The sequence below is a fragment of the Esox lucius genome, chromosome 9, assembly GCF_011004845.1.
Source record: "Esox lucius isolate fEsoLuc1 chromosome 9, fEsoLuc1.pri, whole genome shotgun sequence".
Taxonomy (NCBI): Eukaryota; Metazoa; Chordata; class Actinopteri; order Esociformes; family Esocidae; genus Esox; species Esox lucius.
Window position 1 is genome coordinate 5,007,242 of NC_047577.1, and position 13,453 is coordinate 5,020,694.

Below are 13,453 nucleotides of genomic sequence, written 5' to 3' on the forward strand. Positions count from 1 at the left end.
TTTGTAGTGTTGAAGATCAGGGTTTGATAAGATGATTATTGATTTGCGGTGTTGGGGTTCAGGATTTAAAAATATGAATATTGTTTGAAAGGGTTGGGGTTCAGGATTTAAAAATATGAATCTTGTTTGAAAGTGTTGGGGTTCAGGATTTAAAAATATGAATCTTGTTTGAAAGTGTTGGGGTTCAGGGTTTAAAATATGAATCTCGTTTGGAAGGTTTGGGGTCCAGGGTTTAAAAATATGAATCTCGGTTTGAAGTTTTTGGGTTCAGGGTTTGGTAAGTTGAATCGTGGATTACGTTGTTTCCTTTGGTGGGGTTTAGAAACATGATATCTTCACTTTTGGATGTTTGGTCTGGCTGGATGTTTGGTCGGCTAGATGTCTGTGTGCTGGTAGAAACCAGGCCTGAGAAAAACAAAACAGCTTTAACTGCGTTAGATACTGCTATTAGAAAAATTAAACTGTGTGTGTCTCTGTCTGAAACAAACATTACAACTTACATTTTCTTTTGTTGACAATGATCAGAATGAGAGAGAACAGCACAACCAGAATCCCAGACACAAACACCATTACAAAGATACCTGGAATACAGAGACACAATGATCACTACAAACCCTATTTCTTTCTTTAGCATATTTGGAGTGACAGGATTTAATATTCACAAATTAGTGTTTAACCAAATATGCTGATGGATGCTGCTGATGGTTTCGATGTTGCTGGAGGTGTTGATGTTGGTGGTGCAGAATCTGTTGACAGACAGTAGTCAAATGTTATTCTGTGAAATCCACATCCTACTTCTCATCACCTCCACTACCTCATATCATACAGTAGATGTGTAAAAGACATTGTGTCTGGTCTCACCTCCACTACCTCATATCATACAGTAGATGTGTAAAATACATTGTGTCTGGTCTCACCTCCACTACCTCATATCATACAGTAGATGTGTAAAAGACATTGTGTCTGGTCTCACCTCCACTACCTCATATCATACAGTAGATGTGTAAACGTCATTGTGTCTGGTCTCACCTCCACTACCTCATATCATAAAGTAGATCTGTAAAGGACATTGTGTCTGGTCTCACCTCCACTACCTCATATCATACAGTAGATGTGTAAAAGACATTGTGTCTGGTCTCACCTCCACTACCTCATATCATACAGTAGATGTGTAAAAGACATTGTGTCTGGTCTCACCTCCACTACCTCATATCATACAGTAGATGTGTAAAAGACATTGTGTCTGGTCTCACCTCCACTACCTCATATCATACATTAGATGGGTAATGGACATTGTGTCTGGTCTCACCTCCACTACCTCATATCATACAGTAGATGTGTAAAAGACATTGTGTCTGGTCTCACCTCCACTACCTCATATCATACAGTAGATGTGTAAAAGACATTGTGTCTGGTCTCACCTCCACTACCTCATATCATACAGTAGATGTGTAAAAGATATTGTGTCTGGTCTCACCTCCACTACCTCATATCATACAGTAGATGTGTAAAATACATTGTGTCTGGTCTCACCTCCACTACCTCATATCATACAGTAGATGTGTAAAAGACATTGTGTCTGGTCTCACCTCCACTAGCTCATATCATACAGTAGATGTGTAAAAGACATTGTGTCTGGTCTCACCTCCACTACCTCATATCATACAGTAGATGTGTAAAAGTCATTGTGTCTGGTCTCACCTCCACTACCTCATATCATACAGTAGATGTGTAAAAGTCATTGTGTCTGGTCTCACCTCCACTACCTCATATCATACAGTAGATGTGTAAAAGTCATTGTGTCTGGTCTCACCTCCACTACCTCATATCATACAGGTCAGGTGTATATGTCAATATATTCAATGTCATGGTGTTCCTAACTCTACACACAATGTTTTGGATTGGGGGCCCCCTCTGCATTTGGAACCAGATGTTACCCATCACTTATCCTCTGTGGATTTCCAGTCAGTAATCCATGCACTGTGTTATGCTTTCAGGCCCATAATCTCACACATCCATTCCATTGTATTGAGATTGTCTCCCATAACTCCTTCCGCCAGCCTGCACCTATGTAAAGAGTTGATCCACTAACAAACAGAGAGGTGAAGTCTAGTTTAGTCTGGAGGTCACTTACCAGTCACATTGAGATGTACCTCAGTAAACAGTGAAAAGTAATGCAACACGTCTTTTGTCCTGTTTTGTACTCCACACCAGTATGTCCCAGTATCATATTCAGTCAGGTTACTTATGGTCACTGTGTAGCATTTCTCTCTCCTGTTGTCAGTCAGAATGAATCTCCCAGATTTAGCTGATGTTGAGTCAGATATAATTTCACAATGCATATTTGAGTGATTATCTTCCTTGCAGAAATACTTGATGCTGTTCTCATTGTTCTCTGGATATTTACAGATGATGGTAACTTCTCCTCCCAGATGGACCGTCTCTGTGACTGACTTATTACAGCATTCATCTGTCAATAGAAATACACATAACCAGAGTCTAATACTAATGACTGACTTCTTTGAGTATTGGTTTAGATCAGGGAATTACATTAACAGTATTTATCTGTCATTAGAAACTCTCGCATGACATAATCAATTTGATACTGTCAATGATGTCATTAAGCTTCTGTGAATTTATTCCACCATGTAAATGTGACTCACCTTCCTTTACTTCCAGGTCCACCTTGGTATATTCGTCAGGTTTTAAACGTTTATCAACTCCACACCAGTAGGTTCCTTCATCTTGTCTGGTCAGTTGTCTGATGAGCACAGTGAAGTTGTTTCCCTCAATGTCGTCATACAGAGAGAATCTCCAATTGTGTTCCCATGTGTTCTGACTACCTGATCTTATTTTCTCCTCACAACTTAAACTGTTCTGCCCCATGCAGAAATATTTCCCATTACTCTCCTCTTCTATGTTATAATAACAGTAGATGATGACAGTTCCTCCAGAGTATCCTGTCACTATGAAGGAGTTCACACAACCTGTCAACCAGACAAGAGACAGTAAATTGTATATGTTTAAACACTTAATTTGCAAATGTTTTTCCTAAACAGTTAGTAATCAAACACACACATACAATTACACACACACCGACAAATACATGAACAAACACACGTTAGGCACAAGCACAGATAAGTACATGCATATACATACAACAGTCACAAACCAACTTCCTGGGTGTAATAACATTGTTAGAGAGTGCTATAACAAGCTTATTACCTGTCATAAAGGACAGCAAGATGAATATCAGCTGGATCCTCATCTTGTTGTGTTCTGGTGTTCACAGCTTGGTGACTAAATATCTAGTTCCTGATATAATGTACCATCAGTCACTACCTCACTCCCCCTCTTCTCACCTCCCTCTCTCACCTCCCTCTCTCACCTCCCTCTCTCTCTGCACTCATACAAGCTTCTTTCCTTTTTCAGCATCTCGCCGTCTCTTTACTCATTCAAACCTTCCGACCACATCCTGTCTTTGAGTGCCCCTTCCTCTTCCTGGAAGGGCCAAAGACATTGTTCAGTAGAAATAATAACCAGAGTCTGAAGTTAAAGGAAGAGTAAAATGTGGTTTATTTTAGAACAGATATCTGAAGAACCAGAGGTGGAGGAGGTCAGACTTGTGGAAGGGGTCAGACCTGGGGAGGGGCTCAGACCTGTGGACAGGGTCAGATCTGCAGAGGAGGTCAGACTTGTGGAGGGGGTCAGACCTGGGGAGGGGGTCAGACCTGTGGAACTGGTTGGACCTGAGGAGGGGGTCAGACCTGAGGAGGGGCCAGACTTGTGGTGGAAAAGCACAGGGAGTTATGAACGTATTCTGCCCACGGGAGAAAGCAGGTCCTCTAACCTGGGCCGGTCTATACAGTAGGACCGGTGGAACCTTCTTGATTAAGAGTTATTCTACAACTAGAGGGGTCTCTATTTATAGAGGAGAGTAACAGAGTCACTCAACCACTAGAGGGGTCTCTATTCAATAGAGGAGAGTAACAGAGTCATTCAACCATGAGAGGGGTCTTTATCTACAGAGCAATGTAACAGAGTCATTCTACCACGAGAGGGGGATATATCTATAGAGGAGAGTAACAGAGTCATTCTACCACTAGAGGGTCTCTATCTATAGAGGAGAGTAACAGAGTCATTCTACCACTAGAGGGTCTCTATCTATTGAGTAGAGTAACAGCGTCATTCTACCACTAGAGGGTCTCTATCTATAGAGGAGAGTAACAGAGTCATTCTACCACTAGAGGGTCTCTATCTATAGAGGAGAGTAACAGAGTCATTCTACCACTAGAGGGTCTCTATCTATTGAGTAGAGTAACAGCGTCATTCTACCACTAGAGGGTCTCTATCTATAGAGGAGAGTAACAGAGTCATTCTGCCACTAGAGGGGGATCTATCTATAGAGGGTAACAGTCATTCTACCACTAGAGGGTCTCTATCTATAGAGGAGAGTAACTGAGTCATTCTGCCACTAGAGTGGTTTCTATTGATCGCATTGAAATATTCACTGAAGTATTTAAGAAGGCTTTGTATATAAGTGTGTATATTACAGTGAAGGAATAAAAAATATTTGATCCCCTGCTGATTTTGTACCTTTGCCCATTGACAAAGAAATGATCAGTCTATAATTTTAATGGTAGGTTTATTTGAACAGTGAGACAGAATAACAACAAAAAAATACAGAAAACGCATGTAAAAAGTGTTATAAATTATACATTTTCAAATAATTATTTCCTCCCCTGTATGTATATATATATATATATATATATATATATATATATATAAACTTCAATATAAAACACCATCTAAACTTCAATATAATATATTTTTTTACCATAATATAAACCATCAAAAGCATGATATAATAATTATATTATAATATGTAAACCATCAAAGCCATAATAGGATTGGTCACTCTTGCTGTTTACTAATCGATGACTGAAACTGTTAAAATCTGGTGAGTGACAATGACTATGCAATACATAGTAATTATAGAATATCCCATTAAATGTGTGTCTTCTGGGCATTAGTGACCAACACATGAATATATAATCAAAAGTCTCGTTCACCTTTCTTTCTACAACTAGTAACTAATGAACATAACTAGTTACTTTATGGGAACTGTACCTACTAACTGCTGTGGGGAATAATGAGGTGACAGTGTGGTAGTATATTATACCAGTAGGGGGCAGTATAGCACATGGAGTGTGAGTCTGGAGTCTGGAGTGTATTTCTATAATGTTTTTAGATAAGATTCAACTTTATTTTCATTGAACAAGTACAAGTACAGTACAATGAAATGCAGTTTGTGTCTAACCAGAAGGTGGGCAGAAAATGTACAAGTATTAAGTACATGTATGTTTGTATGCATGTAAGTGGAATATATAGATGTGCAATTAATTCAAATTCATTACATATGGCATTTCTAAATGTGCAGTGGAAAATTTACAAATTTGTGCCTGAAAAATAAGGAGTGTTTGGTTATGATGAGAGATAGAATACACTGTGCCATAACTGAATGTGATCTTTTCAATAGATGAACATTTATCTTCCGTTATGAACACCAAGGACAGAGATCCAGATAAATGACTGGCTGACACATTTATTATCATATTGATGCGACAAAAACTTCTCATCATTGAGCAAAAATTATAATTGTTTTTCCTAAAAATAACATTAAAAAAAACTTTCTTTCAGTATCTAAAACAGTGTTTATATACAACATAAATAAACAATTTGCTGGGAACAAAATATACAGCCCAGGAAAACAGCACCTTTTTCTTTCCTTTTTAAAAAAGTCGAAAAGGAAGGCTTTCAGTGAGGAACAGAAGGGTGAAAATTAAAAGACGCAAATTGAACTCTTCTGTTCCTTACTAAAAACGTTCTCTCCCTCCCTTGAATGTTGTTTTGCAGAGTTGCGGTTCAGGGTCTGGTAAGTTGAATCTTGGTTTGCAGAGTAGCGGTTCAGGGTTTGGTAAGTTGAATCTTGGTTTGCAGAGTAGCGGTTCAGGGTTTGGTAAGTTGAATCTTGGTTTGCAGAGTAGCGGTTCAGGGTTTGGTAAATTGAATCTTACCTCTCAGCCTTCATCTCCCCACTGTTTTCTCAATGGGTGTTTAGAACCATCACATTTTCACTGTGTCCTGGTTGGGTGTTCAGAGCCCTCATCTCCTCACTGTGTCCTGGGTGGGTGTTTAGAGCCCTCATCTCCTCACTGTGTCCTGGGTGGGTGTTTAGAGACCTCATCTCCTCACTGTGTCCTGGGTGGGTTTTTAGAGCCCTCATCTCCTCACTGTGTCGTGGGTGGGTGTTCAGAGCCCTCATCTCCTCACTGTGTCCTGGGTGGGTGTTTAGAGCCCTCATCTTCTCACTGTGTCCTGGGTGGGTGGTTAGAGCCCTCATCTCCTCACTGTGTCCTGGGTGGGTGTTTAGAGCCCTCATCTTCTCACTGTGTCCTGGGTGGGTTTTTAGAGCCCTCATCTCCTCACTGTGTCGTGGGTGGGTGTTCAGAGCCCTCATCTCCTCACTGTGTCCTGGGTGGGTGTTTAGAGCCCTCATCTTCTCACTGTGTCCTGGGTGGGTGGTTAGAGCCCTCATCTCCTCACTGTGTCCTGGGTGGGTGTTTAGAGCCCTCATCTTCTCACTGTGTCCTGGGTGGGTGTTTAGAGCCCTCATCTTCTCACTGTGTCCTGGGTGGGTGGTTAGGAGAATTCTGCCTACAAAACAATCTGTTACATCAATGCATCTAATCAACCAATATTATGCAGAATCTTTGAAGAAACAAACAGTACTTTGTACTACTCAATAACAATTCCTTCATAGCAGCACTTCATCAAGAGATTTCCATTCAGATGCAAACATCATGACTGGTTATGTTCTGTTGGAGAAGTAAGAAATTAAACGGTCCGGACAGATTTATTAAGGCTTCTAAATGGTAATTTTATTGATATATTCAAAATGCTACATTTACACAGGCAGCCTTATTCTGATTCCACTTCATGTGACACAGCATTTTATATATAACGCAATTAGGAAACAACTCCCTGTAGAGTAGAATTCTATAAGATGCCAATCTATGAGCAGAAAGATGTCATTGAGAATGAATTATTCACAGACACAGGAATCCCCCCTGATAAAAAATATGGGGTCCTGCCACCTCCCAAATCCCAGTATAACCACCATATCTGAATGTGTGTGTCTGAAACATACCTTCCACATTGATACATTTTTCCTTGTAGACAATGATCATGATGAAAGTGAACAACAGCACAACCAGAATCACAGACACAAAGACCACAATGACCCCTACTGAAATATCTGGAACACAGAGACACAATGATCACTACTAAGATACCTGGAACAGAGAGACACAATGATCACTACTAAGATACCTGGAACAGAGAGACACAATGATCACTACTACGATACCTGAAACACAGAGATACAATGATCACTACTAAGATACCTGGAACACAGAGACACAATGATCACTACTAAGATACCTGGAACAGAGAGACACAATGATCACTATTAAGAAACCTGGAAAACAGAGACACAATGATCACTACTAAGATACCTGGAGCACAGAGATACAATGATCACTATAAACCTGATTTTTTTCGCAGTACATTCATGGTGACAGGAATCAATATTCTAAAATCCGTCTTCAAAAAGTCAACAGTTGTTGATAGAATACACTATTTAATAAGTCAGTGTTTCTTTGAGTCACAGGTTGATCTCTTGCAATTAAAGTATTTTACCAGAAATGCTGTGGATAGTTCTGATGGTGCTGATGTTGTAGAATCTGTTGACGGACAGAATATAATGTTTATTATATTAGATTCACATCCTACTTCACCTCACATCCACTACCTCATATCATACAGTAGATGTGTAAAATACATTGTGTCTGGTCTCACCTCCACTACCTCATATCATACAGTAGATGTGTAAAAGACATTGTGTCTGGTCTCACCTCCACTACCTCATGTCATAAAGTAGATGTGTAAAATACATTGTGTCTGGTCTCACCTCCACTACCTCATATCATACAGTAGATGTGTAAAATACATTGTGTCTGGTCTCATCTCCAGTACCTCATACCATACAGTAGATGTGTAAAATACATTGTGTCTGGTCTCTCCTCCACTACCTCATATCATACAGTAGATGTGTAAAAGTCATTGTGTCTGGTCTCATCTCCACTACCTCATATCATACAGTAGATGTGTAAAATACATTGTGTCTGGTCTCACCTCCACTACCTCATATCATACAGTAGATGTGTAAAATACATTGTGTCTGGTCTCACCTCCATTACTTCATATCATACAGTAGATGTGTAAAATACATCGTGTCTGGTCTGTATTGTGATTCATAATACGACATCCCAGGATTAGGGAATGATCTCATTAAAGCCCATGTCAAGTTCTTATCACAATTGTTCCTCAGCCTTTTGTGTCTTTGCCCTGTTGTTGTTTGGTGGTGTTATACAGTGAGGGGTAAAGAAATATTTGATGATTTTGTACGTTTGCCCACTGAAAAATCAATTATCAGTCTATTATTTTAATGGTAGGTTTAATTGAACAGTGAGAGACAGAATAACAACAAGAAAATCCAGAAAAACGCATGTCAAAAATGATATAAATTGATTCGCATTTTAATGAGTGAAATAAGTATTTGAACCCCTCTCAATCAGAAAGATTTCTGGCTCCCAGGTGTCTTTTATACAGATAACGAGCTCTTAAAGGGAGTGCCCCTAATCTCAGCTTGTTACATGTATAAAAGACATGACCTGTCCACAGAAGCAATCAACCTACACAAGGCTGGAATGGGCTACAAGACCATCGCCAATCAGCAAAAGCTGACAACAGTTGATGTGAATTATCGCAAATGGAAGAAACTCAAAAGAACTGTCAATCTCCTTCGGTCTGGGGCTCCATGCAAGATCTCACCTCGTGGAGTTGAAATGACCATGAGAACGGTGAGGAATCAGCCCAGAACTACACAGGAGGAGCTTGTCAATGATCTCAAGGCAGCTGGGACCATAGTCACCAAGAAAACAATTGGTTACACTACGCTGTGAAGAACTGAAATCCTGCAGTGCAGGAAAGCGCATGTACAAGCCTGTCTGAAGTTTGCCAATGAGCATCTGAATGAGTCAGAGGAGAACTGGGTGAAACTGTTGTGGTCAGATGGGACCAATATCGAGCTTTTTAGCAACAACTCAACTCGCCATGTTTGGAGGAGGAGGAATGCTGCCTATGACCCCAAGAACACCATCCCCACCGTCAAACATGGAGGTGGAAACTTTATGCTTTGGGGGTGTTTTTCACAGCATCCATGAGAAGATGGATGGGGCCATGTACTGTTAAACCTTGGGTGAGAACCTCCTTCCCTCAGCCAGGGCATTGAAAATGGGTTGTGGATGGGTATTCCAGCATGACAATGACCCAAAACACACAGCCAAGGCAACAAAGGAGTGGCTGAAGAAGAGGCACATTAAGGTCCTAGAGTGGCCTAGCCAGTCTCCAGACCTTAGTCCCATAGAAAATCTGTGGAGGGAGCTGAAGGTTAGAGTTGCCAAACGTCAGCCTCAAAACCTTAATGACTCGGAGAAGATCTGCAAAGAGCAGTGGGACAAAATCCCTCCTGAGATGTGTGCAAACCTGGTGGCCAACTACAAGAAATGTCTGACCTCTGTGATTGCCAACAATGGTTTTGCCATCAAGTACTAAGTCATGTTTTGCAGAGGCGTCAAATTCTTATTTTATTATTACATTTCTTGACATGTGTTGTTCTGGATATTTTTGTTGTTATTCTGTCTCTGTTCAAATAAACCTACCATTAAAATTATAGACTAATCATTTCTTGGTCAGTGGGCAAACATACAAAATCAGCAGGGGATCAAATATTTTTTTCCCTCACTGTAGAAAAGATTCTGCCTGCAACTGTATCCGCTTGTCTCATTGCTACATAGTGACAGTGCACTCTGTTTTTCTCTGCCTTAGTGAGTCAGATAAACAAACACATAGTCACAAAGAAGAAGTTAGGGAGCCATGACTACAAACGGAAACCAGGTGTTAGTGTTTTGAAGTGTTCCAATCCATTTGACTTTCCTCCTATTTCTCTTCACAACAGCCTCCACAGTTTTAAATACTGTCCATGTGCAGGTACAGTGAGTGTATTAGGGGAGGGTGGCTGGGTGATCCTGAATGTGGTTTAATAGTGTTTGATAGTGTTCCATCCATTATATTATAATGAGACTGTCCTCCCATAACTCCTCCCACCAGCCTCCACTGATGTAAAGAGTTGATCCACTAACAAACAGAGAGGTGAAGTCTAGTTTAGTCTGGAGGTCACTTACCAATCACACTGAGATGTACCTCAGTAATCAGTGAAAAGTAATGCAACACGTCTTTTGTCCTGTTTTGTACTCCACACCAGTATGTCCCAGTATCATCTTTAGTTAAGTTACTGATGGTCACTGTGAAGCTTTTCTCTGTTCTGTTGTCAATCAGAGAGAATCTCCCAGTATTTTTAAATGTTGAGACATAGTTGATGAAATCACATGTGTTAAAGGAATTAATTTGCTTGCAGAAAAATTTACTGTTCATATATTTCGGATATTTACAGACGATGGTAGCTTCTCCTTCCAAATAGACCGTCTCTGTGACTGACTTATTACAGCATTTATCTGTCAATAGAAATACATATTATACACAATTGAAACAGACAATGTAATGTCATTGATCTACTGTATATTTATTCCACAGTGTAAATGTGTCTCACTGTCCTTTACTTCCAGCTCCATCTTGGTAAATCTGTCATTTGCATTTTGTTTGTTCACTCCACACCTGTAGGTTCCTTCATCTTCTCTGGTCAGATTTCTAATGACAACCCTGAAGAAGACTGATGGAGTTTTGTCGTACAGAAGGAATCTACCCTTCTCCTGCCAGGTGGAGTCTTTAGGTGGATTTGGTCTAATTTTATCGATACAATTCATATTGTTCTGCTCCTTGCAGAAATATTTCTCATTCCTCTCCTCTCCTTTGTTATATTGACAGTAGGTGATGACAGTCCCTCCAGAGTATCCAGTCATTATGAAGGAGCTCACACAACCTGTCAATCAAAGAGATTATATATTTTGTACATTTGTTGTCTTAGCTTTGTTTCTTCTGTAAAGCTTTGAAGTTATACAGATTGTATTCCTACACCAATGAGATCTCACACACACACACACACACACACACAGACACACACACAGACACACACACACACAAAATAATGAATCCACGGGTGTACACATATACCACCTCAAAAAAGAACACACAGACACACATTAATCCTCATGCATCCAGGAATGCACAAACATGGACAAAAATAGACAATTACACACACAAACACACACATTAATCCTCACACATCCAGGAATGCACAAACATGGACAAAAATAGACAATTACACACACAAACACACACATTAATCCTCACACATCCAGGAATGCACAAACACAGAAAAACAAGGGCATTAACACACACAGATATGCACAAACACACACACTCACACAACACACAAACACTAGCACACACACACTCACAACACAAACACTAGCACGAACACACCCACACACAAACACTAGCACGCACTCACACACACACACACACACAAACACTAGCACACACACTCACAGACACTAGCCGCACACACACACACACACACATTAATTATCACGCATCCAGGCATGCACAAACACTGATAAAAATGGGCATTAACACTCTCAGATATGCACGAACACACACAACAAATAAACACTTGCATATGCCCACAACACACTAACACTAGCACACACACACAACACACAAACATTAGCACACACACACACACACACACACAACGCATTAAAACTTGCACACACACTCACAACACACTAACACTAGCACACACACACACACACACAACACACAAACACTAGCACACACACAACACACACACATACGCACACACATTCAAACACACGCACACACATACACACACACGCACACACATACACACACAACACATTAACACTAGCACACACAACATACAAACACTAGCACACACAACATACAAACACTAGCCCACACAACATACAAACACTAGCCCACACACACACACTCACACACACACAACATACAAACACTAGCACACACACTCACACTACACAAACACTAGCACACACACACATTGTTGCATTACCTTGTGTACTATAACAGCCTTGACCAGAAGACAAAAATGTTTTTCTGTGTTATAACAAGCTTATTACCTGTCATGAAGTCCAACAGGGTGAATATCAGCAGGATCCTCATCTTGTTGTGTTCTGGTGTTCACAGATTCTCTCCAGGTTGGGGTCTAAATATCTAGTTCCTGATACAATGTGCTGTAAGTCTCTACCTCTCTCTCCATCTCTCTCTCTCTGCTCTCATACAAGCTACTTCCCTGTTTCTGCATCTCTCCATCTCTTTACTAGTTCACATCTTCTTACCACATCTTCTCTTTCTGACAGCACCTTCCTCTGCCTGAAGGGGCCGAAGTGGGGATGTTTAATGTAGAAACAATAACAGAGTCTAACAAATACAGGGGCGTTGTTCATCCACTGGGGCGCCCTAATGAGTGAAGATACTATTTTAGTTTTACGATTTGTTACTAAAACTATTTTAATATTATACATTTGAAATATTACAAAAAAGCCCCCGCAACCACATTACTGCTTATAAGGCTGTATTTCGTGTGTTGTCCGCAGCTTCGCACCCAAATTCAACCACTAGAGGGTCTCTATCTATAGAGGAGAGTAACAGAGTCATTCAACCACTAGAGGGTCTCTATCTATAGAGGAGAGTAACAGAGTCATTCTACCACTAGAGGGTCTCTATCTATAGAGGAGAGTAACAGAGTCATTCTACCACTAGAGGGTCTCTATCTATAGAGGAGAGTAACAGAGTCATTCTACCACTAGAGGGTCTCTATCTATAGAGGAGAGTAACAGAGTCATTCTACCACTAGATTGTGTTCTCCCTACATCTCAGGTTCTGTGTGGTAATCTGCCTCCTACCGGAGTGGTTAAGAGAAAGTACAACATTATACTTTTGGGTTGCATGTCGGTTCCATGTAGCTTAAAAATTTGGTCATTCCACATACAATATCATGCTTCTGGGTTTGATTTCCACTTGGAAACATTATCAATAAATATAAGACTGTCAGCCAAATGAGTTACATTTTTTATTCGTTATTTTAATTTTGTCATAATTATGATAATGACATTATCATCATAGTCATTAAGTGTTTTAATAGGCTGATGAATTATGCTATAGACTTTGTTGTTGCCTCACGTCTCACGCTACTGTTCAGACTGTGGTTGCAGTGTGAACTTATTTTAATCTGTCTGTGCCGTTCTAAACCACAAGAGGACAGAAC

At 40.2% G+C, this 13,453-nt stretch overlaps 1 long non-coding RNA gene across 1 annotated transcript; it reads right to left on the reverse strand.

Annotated features, from left to right (window-relative positions):
- Positions 1-499: 499 nt before the first annotated feature.
- On the reverse strand, positions 500-2,262 carry LOC117594929. Its single transcript, XR_004576204.1, has 3 exons — positions 2,135-2,262; positions 678-746; positions 500-581 (listed from the first exon to the last, which is right to left on the reverse strand). It is a non-coding gene; the product is annotated as an uncharacterized LOC117594929 (long non-coding RNA).
- Positions 2,263-13,453: the final 11,191 nt, after the last annotated feature.